The following is an 11,986-nucleotide window of genomic DNA, read 5'->3' as shown; positions in this document are numbered from 1 at the left end:
TAGCAAATAGAGCCCACCCAAGAAAATGTCACTGCCAAACCATGCTTAACTCTTTTGTGTCTAAAATTCCTTCTTAAGCTTTCTCAAATTTTATGTGGATTTAGTTAACCATGTTGGTACACCAATTGTTGTGGGAAGGCTACTTGTTGGTTCCCAGCCACTTAGCTCCAAAATAATCACACAGAAACTGTATTAATTAAATTACTGCTTGAACCATTTACTTTAGTTTCTTATTGGCTAACTTATATCTTAATTTAACCCATTTCTAGTAACCTGTGTATTGCCACAAGGCTGTGGCTTACTGAATAAAGTTACGGGGCCCGTCTCTGGTGGGACTACATGGCTTCTCTCTGACCTTCACCTCCTTTCTCCCAGCATTCCATTTGGTTTTCCCCACCAAGCTTTATTCTGCTATAGATCTGCTATAGGTCCAAAGCAGTTCCTTTATTAACTAATGATACTCACAGCATACAGAAGGGAATCCCACATTAAACTTGTTCATCCTAGTATCCTGGCACACTTATCTATCCTAGTGTCCTGGCACACTTGTCCATCCTGCTGTCTTGGCACACTTGTCCATCCTACTGCTATCTTGGCACACTTGTTAATCCTACTGATATCTTGGCACACTTATCCATCCTACTGCCTAGACACACTTGTCCATCCTACTGCTATCTTTGCACACTTGTTCATCCTAGTTTCTTGGCACACTTGTTCATCCTACTGCTTTGACACACTGATCCAACCTACTGCTATCTTGGCACACTTGTCCATCCTACTGCCTTGACACACTTGTCTATCCTACTTACTCCTTAGACATTTACCTGTACATCAATAGAACTTCCCCTTGAAACTTCTTTATTGACCCTCAAACTCTCCACATGAGTCTTTTCCTTCTCTTTTTGGCCCTACTTGAAATAAAAGTTTCTATATTTATCTTGTTATACTTATCAAAAACTGTTGGGTAGAGAGTGATTGATCTTTTGAAATTATTTTGAGCTACCAAGAAAACACAACTTAGTGTTTCTATATGTGCTGTTAGATTTAATAGCCACTTACCCCAATGGTGATGCCTTACAGGGAGACCTAGAATTGTTACACTCCACTGTGCACAAAGAACAAAGAGATTCTATATATTGTTTGCATTCATTCCTAGAGAGGCAAATTATGGAAGGCATTTTCACTGAATTTTCTCCTACCATAGATACCTCCACGATACAAAACAATATACCATCTTGTTCCCCAAGTTTTCAGACTGGTCCAGCATCTGCCGAATGCTGAGTCATTTTACAACATGCACAAGTGCTTTGCTTCTTGTCATCTGAATTTCTACGGCCCATTGATTTGTTTGAATTTAATGTGATGTTCAAAGGCACTGCCGTTCTCGGAGCCTTTCATTGAGCTTTTTAATAGGATATTATACAGAGTAAGGAATATTACCGTCTGATGAAACAGCACATTTTAGCCTAGTGTCAACAAAACAGAGCAAATTGCTAACCTCTCCAACAGTTTTACAACATGCCACACTTTTTTCTCCCTCCTAAATTTTTGCCTAGACTCTTGTAATTATTGGATAATTACCTCTCCCTACTCACTTTCTTTTGACAGCTTAGTTCTAGCCTCTGGGAGCTGAACATCTAATTGGTCTGTCTGCTTGGATTGTGGAATTTTGAGACTTCTTGAATTTAGCCAAACCAGACAGTCAAAACAGTGAGGAAAAAAATGTTTTTGGTAACTTCTATTCTCCCTAAGCCATCTAAAAGTGCTAAAGAATAAAGAGCCTCTGGTAGGTTCTATGCTCCCTCAACCATCTAAAGGGTTAAAGATGTAAGAGGCTTGGGTACTTCAGCTGCTCTTTATGAACCTGGTAACTGGACTCAGTGAATGCGTGGTTATCAGAGTAGAGCCTCCTAGAATCACTACACTCAATAAATGTCCAATAACAATGGTGAAGACTTAGACGAACTATATTTAAAATATTTCCCCCTTAATTCCCCTCCTAAATCTGGCTTCCATCTTTGCCTCTTTATGGTATCCAATGACCTCCATTCAGCCAAGTTCAAAGGCATTTTCTCAGTCCTTATCTTCCTTGATCTTTCTGATGTGTGGGGTACAGCTTTTCATACCTGCCCCTTTGAAGGCTTCTGGCTTTAGTTCCTGAGACATTTCTATTGTCTTTTACTTTTCCTCATCACCACCCAGATCTCTTCACTTATTTCTCACATTTATAAATGTCTTTCTTTCTTCTTTATACCTTTCCAGTCACTTTTCTCCCAACAGATCTTTGGTGAAATTCTATATCACTTGTGTCTCCCTGACTTTTTTTTAATTCTACACAGATTCTTTTGTTTCAACTGTCATAGATGAGAATAACTTCCAGATACCCTCTGCCACTACTCTGTTTCTTTCTGTATAGCCCAGAAATATCAAGAACGAATCAACATTTATAAACAGAGATTCAAAATAGAGCTGCTATACCATATGCACTTAATTGTCACCTCACTACCCTCTATCTCTTGAAAGGTGTCTTCCTCACAGAAGTCTAATTTGATCTCTGTCTCTCTGTCTCTGTCTCTCTGTCTCTCTGTCTCTCTGTCTCTCTCTCTCTCTCTCTCTCTCTATCACTCCATCATCTCCTCTCACTCTCTGTCGTTTTTGACTACCCTTAACAGCATATATGCCTAACTATGAGAATTTGCATTTGTGTGTGAGTTGTGAATGCATCATGAACAGGGACGCTTCATGAATGCAATAACTTTTGGGTGTATTTATTTTCATTTAAACAGCATATAGAAGATTGAATGACATATAGAAAACACAAAATATTCAAATGCACTAATAAATACTAATAAATGAATGAGGAAGTGAACAAACACAATTGGCAAAATATCAGTCAGATTCAATCAGTTCGATCCTCAGGTGCAATATTGACTTCTTGCCTACTTCAGCGCATTCAGTTACTCTAGAATACAGAATAAGGCTATGTGGATACCATAAATAGGCATCACCCACAAAACTTCAATAGGAAGAAGATAAGAACTCATTACCCCTTTGTATTTTAATCTGAATGTTTTTACTTGGAAGCCAACTCCATCCCCAAGGTTACTTACATACAACATTGGCTATTCCATGACATTATTACACCATAATGTTGGGGGACCTAAGTAGTCAAAGCTGCACCTCGATGGACACCAGACAAATGAAAAGAAAAAGTGGCCGTAGGAAGCCTAGTCCCTGTCTGAAGATTTAAGTAAAGCTAGAATAACCATGTCTCTCCTCAGTTTCCCTTGGCAAGAAACTGCCACGGAACCTATGCCACTGCAAGAGGGACTAGATTTGCTGCCAGCCCACATGTATGTGAAGGGAGGGGGTGGTGAGAGGGCTCTGTGGGTAAAGTCGCTACTGTAAAAGGGTAGGAATCTGAGTTCAGATACACAGCATATATGTAAAAGCCACAATCAGTCAATAAGTATCTGCCACCCCAATTCTGGGAGTAGGCAAGGTGCAAGAGGGAGGTGCCTGTAGCTCACTGCCAGCTACCCTATAGTGAGAGACCCTATCTCAAAATAAAAGGTGAAGAGTGACACATGAAATCATACAACACTGACCTCTGACCTTAATAAGCCTGTTTACGAATGTCAGCGTGTACCTACATACATGTGTGTATTCACAGGTAAAAAATGGGGTGAGCTGGTACACAGCTACAAATCTAGCTATGGATTTCTTAGATTCTCTTAAACCAATCTTCCCCTTTCTTTTTGTGGTGACATGATTCATCTTGATGGTTTCCTCCACAATCACCTAGGAAACAAACTTTTAGTTTTTTGCCTTAGTTATTTTTCTTATTGCAAATATCTGGTCATAAGCAATTTGAGGGAGAAAGGATTTATTCAGATTGATAACTCCATTGAAGGTGGGGAAGACATGGCTGCAGGAGAGGAAGGCATGACAATAGAAGCTAGAGGCTGGCTGGTCAAATTACACCTCCACTCAAGGAGCAGCGATTTAACAGAAAATGGGGTCAGACTGGAAGGCTCCAGCAAGGCTCCACCCCCTAAAGATTCCACAACCTTCAGAAAGAAAGCTACCAGATTAGAACAAGGTGTTCTATCAGGTGAGCCTGTGGAGGATATTTTACATTCAAACTCAATAGCCTGTCTTTAAGGATGCTTCCACGGGGCTTGAGCAGAGGTTGGAAGCCCCACGAGGAACGTGAGAAGCCTCGGCTTATGACACGGAGTCCCCGACTGAGTACTGAATGAGAGACCAAAGCTCGTCACACATGTGTATTTTGCAGTGAGTGGAACTGAAGCATTTGTCAGTCTCTGCTTTCTGATTGTGGAAGCAATGTGATGAGCAGCCTCTCAGTCTTGCTGCTGTGGCTCCCTGCTAGGGTAGATGACTCCCTCAGATGGACATAACCTCTTCCACACATGAGTTGCTTTTGTCAAGAACTTTGTCACAACAGCTTGATCAGCTATAACCATTGCGATCATTTCACTGAACCCTCGGGATCCTTGTCTTGTCTTCCTGTCGTCATTCTTTAGTTGGTCCCATTTGTATCAAACACCAAGGGACTTTCCCCAGGCGACAACCACCATGCTGAATTCGTTATATCAAAACAGTATCGAGTTCCACCTATCTTGTATCAGTGGTATTTGATATGGGTTGAGGGCTCACCATTTCCATGACTTTGCAAGGTTAGGTCCTAAAATGGCTGAAGTCCCACTTTAAGAAGACCACCCTGCACACATGTATGTACCCGTCCCTTCCAGATTTTCGTGCCTTGAAGCCTTGAAATGTTTGCTATATAACATTACTTTTCCCCTTGATAATATGGGCTTTCAAATCAATATTTGATGAGGGAATTAAAAGGTCATACACATAGATATATATGTATATATTTATGTAGATATGTCTGTACACATATAATTTCATGTGTATGCAAACATATATACATACATGTGTGTATGCATATGTATGTATATATAAATATACAAATCTATATATATATAAATCTATATTAAAGCAAAACCATAATTTCTGTAAAGATGACTCAGTAGTTAAGAAGATTTTTTTGTTGTTGTTCTGGCAGAGGACCCAAGTTGGATATTCATCACCTACATGACAGCAACTCATTGCTATAACTGCAGTTTCATGGGGACCAGTCATGTACATGGTATACATACAAACATGCACACACTCAGACTCATATTCATATAAATGAATAAATAAAATAAAGACAGATCTTTGTAAAAAGCCTCTATCATTAGGCCAATAAATTTCTACAAACACTGCTTCCCTATAATCCTTCTGTAAAAGGATGGTTTAATGCTGTGGCTCTCAGTATCCATTCTGATACTCCCTGAGCAGGTTTTCCAGGAGTCTGTGAGACAAAAACCCTTCACATATTTGTATTTTGCAGCTTCTGGTGTGTGTTTGTTTTTGTGAAAGGGTCTTGTTCTGTAGCTCTGGCTGGTGCGTATCCCAGCTAAGCCTTTAACTTGCTGCCTTTCTCATCTTCAAACTGGGTGTCAGGAACGCACCGCCATGTCCAACCTGAGACCAAAACTCTTTTCAGAATAATTCTCTGATACTGTATTCTTATTTTACTCTCATCTTCTCACAAGTGGGCACAGGGTTCCAAAAGCAACAAAATGTGTGCTAGCTCCACAGATGGGAATGAAGAAACAGATCCACAAATTCAGCTGTCAGCTATTAAACCAAACATTGTGAGCTTCACAAAACCAGAAAATGATGAAGCTCACTTTTGCTTTTGTTTGTTTCACAAACTAATGTTATTTGAACATTAAAAAGTTGTTCAGGATAACATGGTGAGCTATTTAAATGAAATAATGAAACTTGTAAATTTTCCTTTTAAATTTATCATAAATGGGACTCTCTCTAACAAAGTGTTTTTTCTAAGAGTACATGGTGACCTTGAAATAAATGAATGTGAAGGCCTACTCCTTTAAGGGGATAATTGTAGGGTTGTTGATGTTGTTTTGATTTGTTGCTTTTTTTTCTCTTTGCCATCAGCATCTTCCTTGATCCCTGAATGTAATGAAAGCAGACATCACTAAGAATGCCCTTAAATAGTATCTGCTAACCTACTACAGCCTTCACCCCAGTGGAGTCACCAATGACAACATATTACTTCTTTGATGTACTACTATCACGTATATGAAAGGAAGATGAGGGCCGTGCTGAGAAGTAGGTGCAGAGGTCACTGAGAAACAGGCCCTGGCAGTTCCCATGCATAGCTGATGACTGTAAAGTACTCTATAGATAGAGAAGTGCTACGTCATGGCACAAGCAAGCATTCTACCCCTGCGTCAAGAGAAGCCAACTCTTTCCTTAATATTCTCTATAAAAAAGACCTAAAAGAGTCTTGGTCTGCTGAGTCCCTCCAGGAGATTTAGAACAACCCAAACAACATGAGGAAGGAGCCACATTCATCATTTATATCCTGGGACCGATGCTGCATTCAACAAAGCTACAGACTGCAGTCTAACTTAACAGCCATACTTAACTGTGCCCAAGAGAAACCCCTAACCACAGCCAGCTAGGGCTGCCATCATACACATCACAAATGCATACACTTCTTCACCAGACTGATTTCACAGAGCATGCCCTTAGTGCTAGGGGCACACAAATAAACAAATCATCATTCCAAATCTTGTAAATAATTCAGTTGAAACCACCTCCTCTAGCGAGGGTTTGTGAGCATCATCTAGCAGTTTGGGTTCCAGATCTCTGTGGGAAGAAGCTGCAGAGCCGTCTGTATTTTGCCTGCCTGTCTTTTCTTGGAATATTAGTTAATTCAGGATTAGGGTTAAAATTCTAAAAAGTGTGGGAAATATTTTGGGAACTTTGTTTCCTTCTATGGAACATCTAACAAAGTAAATTCGAATTCTATCATTTCATGTATTTACTTTCAATTATGAGACTAGCATACCAACTGGGCCTTAGGTATGATCAAAATTACTTTACAGGTTGTGTGGCCTTGGCACACTTTGACTAAAGATACGGCTGGTTGCAATCTTTTTACACATGATACTCAAGGACATTCTCCATCAGTGTTAAGGAGACTTACAAGTCTTCTCTGATGAACTCATAGAACTAAAACTTGAGTTTTCATTGCCAAGCTACTATACTTCATCCAGTTGTTCCAATCTGGAAAACAGGGAGGGATTCAAGAATACTAGTGAGTTTGAAGTTGTTGTTGTTTTTTTTTTTTTTAAAAAAAAAGGAATACATGATAATCTTTAAAATATCAAATATACTTTAGTACAAACCAGAATTCTAAATATCAAGCTCCAAAATATTATGAAGCTATTATGAAGGAAAATAAATGAGTAATTACAGAATTTTCTATGAGGTTTAACTCTCTAGAAACTGATGATCCATGTTTTCCACCTCTAAACATTTAGGGATCAGCACACCACTCCCAGTGGATGCAGATCGCCATTTTTTACAAGTAAAGTCATTCCTATTGTTTTGTGAATTAAAATGTAAAGGTTATTTAAGCTGTTTGGCTACTTTCCTTCAAATGTTTCTTTGTAGAAAAGCATTTTCGCATGATCAAAATTATTAGACCACTGAAATAAAATGTTAAATAATTCTGGAATACTAATGACATTTTTATTAAAATGAACATTTAGCCCCTGGGCCCAAAGGATTTTTTTTCTTATTAGTACTCAAAACTATACTGTTTTGAAGTATGAGTGTCCTTTTTGATAAATTAAACTTGTCACCTTCTTGTTTCATGATAATTCCACAAGAAATCAGATATATGTTTACTTTTGTTAAACATATTTTAAAGTAAACTTCTTTATTTAAAATGCTAACAGTTGTCCAATGTCTAATTGTTAAAAATCTTTTAAACAAATATGTTTGTTTCTGCTCTTTTAACTGCTATACGGGCAATAATTTTAACAAAAGAAAAGCATTTAAATTAATTGACAGTGATATTTAAGCCATTAAAGTCACTACAGACTAGAACCTACATAAGTAATATTTTGCAAAACTGTGTCTCCCATTGAACAAAGACGAGTTTATTATTGTGTGTTACAGACCTCTATGGGAAGGATGACAAAAAGTTAAAAAGATGATTAGGAAAGCAAAATCTCTCCTGGCTCTTAAAACTGAGTTCCCACCGTGTTTTCCCTTATCATATTCAGTGGCCTGCCTACTATCATCTCCATATACCTGCTAAGTTTAACAAGTTTCAAGCAACACATTGTATTTGTGACAGGTCTTTCTAAACAATCACCTTTACCCATGAGAAAAAGAGCAGTCGGTGCTGAGTTACTGTTAGGGATTATTTTGTGGAGAAAGAAGGGGGATTTACTTTTAAACCTCCATACTGAAACTGATGCAGTTCATGAAACTGAATTTGGTCCCTGTCTATCTTGTTTCATGTTGGTACACTGTACTTATGCAGAGAACAGACAGGAAAAGGTTTGCATTTGCTGTGCCCCCCCAAAAAAAATAAGGGAGGAGGAGGTGGTGTTTGCCTACATTGCCTTTAGCAATAATCTAGTAACCCAATTATCCTCAACTACATTTATGGTTGGTTTACAAACAATAGCAATATTCTCTCTCTCTCTCTCCCTCTCCCTCTCTCTCTCTCTCTCTCTCTCTCCCTCCCTCCCTCCCTCCCTTTCTCCCTTCCTCCCTCTCCCTCTCCCTCCCTTCCTCCTTCTCCCTCTCTCTCCCTCCCTTTCTCCCTCCCTCCCTCCCCCTCCCTTCCTCCCCCCCTCCCTCCCCCTCCCCCTCTCTTTCCTCCTTTTCTTTTCTCACTACATTGCCCTCCCTCCTCCTCTCCCCATCCTTTCTCTTCCCCTATTTCTCCCCCTCTCTCCCTTCCTCTCTCCCTCCCTCATCAAGAATAGAAAATAAGAGGCAGCTAGAACCCTTTCTACTCTATTTGAAACAAGAAAACAAATCCAGAGGGAATGAGTAAATGATAATTAGCTTAATCATATTCAATTAATTTGAAATGCAAGCCACAGAATGTTTATTAATCCTCAAGACTGGTTGTCACAAGGCATCCTAAGATTCCACCTCTGAGTTCTGTTGTTCCCAAGCACGTGGCAGCCCCAGCATCTTGGTGGTGGGAGTCCGTGAAGGAAGATCAAGGTTTCCATGGTTTGCCCAGTGAAGTGGTCATGAAAATACTCACAAGCCGTTTGTGCTAGCAGTGGAGAAAGGGCATCAGCCAAGCAGGGACACCCTGTCCAAGATGGTGACGCATTCTTCTGGGTACATTTTGAAAGGAAAGAAGAGCAGCTTATTATTGAACTAAATGTTTTTATTGATCGCCCTTGAGTCAGCGCCCACTGACCCTGCAAACCATAAATGGCTACAGCACAGAATTGTCATTTCCAGGCAGCTAGCAGAGATACTGGATTCTCCCACCACTTTCTCCCACAGTCCCTTGGATCCTCCGCCTCTTGGGTGTACTGAAAAAAAAAAAAAAAAGGAAAAGACGGAGGCTAGGTTTCCCTAAAACTCTGTCCGGGCCGACTGAGAGGCGGTGCGCGCACTCAGACGCACTTGGCATAGCTGCCCTGTGTGAAGACCCGTTCAGTCTAGAGCTGGACGACACCCCCACCCAGTGCTGGTGTCACAAAGCAGCCTGGGCGCGGGGCTGCAGAGACAAATGAATGTTTTGCAGCATTCTCCATTAAACAATAAAGCAAGCTGTAAAGCCTCAGGTGCTGTGTTTGCTGTGCGGTCTGCGCAGCGAGGTGGCTCCGGCTCCGGGAGCAGAGTGCAGTGGGCCGGGGAGCGCCTCTTCGGCTGATCCCAGGGAAAGATAAGGAGCCGCCGAGCCACCAGCTCTGTCTAGACTCGCGACCTCACAAGTCAAGCGCCTTGTTTGGATTAGCCCTCCAGATCTGCCAACCTGATCAACTCCTGAAAGAGAAGGGCCCAGAAACACCCCCTTTTCCTCTTCTGGGCTACGACGATTGTCGCTGCTTTAAGGGATCAAGGGCCAACTTGCCCGCGGGAGTGGTGGGGCTGGTTAGACGAGTGTGAAGAACCCCCCCCCCACACACACACACACATCAGCACTCCTCACAACTCACCAGTCCCCCTGCACACAGGAAACACACCCGTGGGAAGGCCACTAGAACTGAATGTAGAAATAAGACAATTCCACAAATTACATTACTCATAAAACGACGGCGAACTTTTTGATCAATACAATGAAAAAGTCGAGAAAGAGGTAACTCTAGCTAAGTGAAATCTCCCACCAGAATCTCTAAAGGGGGTATCAGTGTGTCTTCTCACTCTGCCTGATCAAAAGCAGTCATTACCCACCACTGTCTTGCAAAATTGGGTGTCCCTTTCTAGAAAAAAAAAACAATATTTTCTTTTTATAAGTCATGTATATATACCTACTTCACGTTTTTTTGCAGAAGTATAAAGAGAATTATCTTGCTTTTTTATTTTTTATTTTTTTGTAGAAACAAGGAGTCTTAAGTGGTGTTCCGAGAAGAGGCTGTACTCCTGAAGGCTGGGAAACTGACTTCTTGGAGCCAAAGTCCGAAGCATCATAAAATTAAAGGATGTGTTTGTAACAATGCCCGCAACAACCGCCCCTCCCCCTCCTCGGATGCCTGTAAACCAACTTCTCTGTCTACACTTCAGAAGTCTCTGGAGAGGTGTGGAAAGACCCTCCATCATGCTTGGGACATTGTAAGCTGTGAAGTTTATGTTTGTGGCGCCTGGGCTCAAACAGCCATTCAGTGGCTTGCTTGGTTATCAAGAAAACAACAATCAGGAAAGATGGGGAAACAGATTCTCTGCCAGAGCCTTGAATTAAGTACTTAGAGTATGAAAACACCAAGTCACACTATATGCATTGCAGTGCTTTTATCACAAATTCGTAGCAAGAAATGAAGGTTTGGATCCATTTTTCTAAAGTAACTTTAAAAAAAAAAACTTTTAAGGCAGAGAAATACTTGGCCTTCCAACATGCCCAAGGAAAATCTAACTTGCTTTATTGTGACACAATCTTTAATTGCTAGTTAACATAAGAAAAAATTCAAACAATAGAACTCAAGCCTAATTTGGATTATAAATCTCATTGATAAAAGTTAACCAAACGGGATTTTACAAACAAGAAAATAGGCACTTTCTATTAGTTTATTCATTTGGGATGAGACTGAAAATCCAGAGTTTCTGGGTGTCATTTAAACAACTATTTGGGGGAGGAGGGGAATGAATTAAAAACATTTTCACTTCGTTTTCTTAGGGAAACAACTAAGTGATCCCTAGTAGAAAACAAAAACGTTAGACTTCAATAATCAATTTTGTTTGTTGGTTTTAAGTGCAAAGCATTATGGAAGGACACTGAATTTGCACACGTTGTCATTTTGGCTTGCAATCAAAAGGATGAAGATCCTTCAAGAAGGGAGGGTCAACAAATAAGAGTCTAACAAGCTGGTGGGGGTGAATGGCAAGAGAGCATCCCAAAGTTGAACCTTGAATACTGGACACCAAGAGAAGTTTTCTATAGACAACGACACACACACACACACATACACCCATGCAGAATGATACATAAGTGTTATTGCAATGGGGGGGGTGTCTACAAGTATGATTCTAATTTAAAAGAAAAGTTTTCAGTGTTAAGAAACTTTGACCCCTTTGATGAAAGGGGAACAAAGAGGAACAGTAAAATAGGTAGGTTACTGTTCTGAAGAAACCCTATGGGGTACTCTCATCTTTGAGCATGTAGGAACTGATACGAATCCCCTAGTTTAAGAGAGCATCCTAGACGTTTTGATTGCATCAAATAATAGCTTTCAGAAGATAAAGGAAATGAGTCATAGTATCCAGAATGAAAAACTCAGAGTAACAAGGGAGTGGGAGACAGACAATAGCAAGTAAGAGGGGTTTGGTTAGAAGAAGGGAGCTCAAAACTGGGTCTCCAGAGGTGTGCAGAGGAAGCGGGAGAGGGAACAATGGT

The sequence above is a fragment of the Microtus oregoni genome, unplaced genomic scaffold, assembly GCF_018167655.1.
Source record: "Microtus oregoni isolate MIOR12 unplaced genomic scaffold, Mior012 000014F_ref0000157, whole genome shotgun sequence".
Lineage (NCBI taxonomy): Eukaryota > Metazoa > Chordata > Mammalia > Rodentia > Cricetidae > Microtus > Microtus oregoni.
This window is presented reverse-complemented; position numbering follows the sequence as displayed.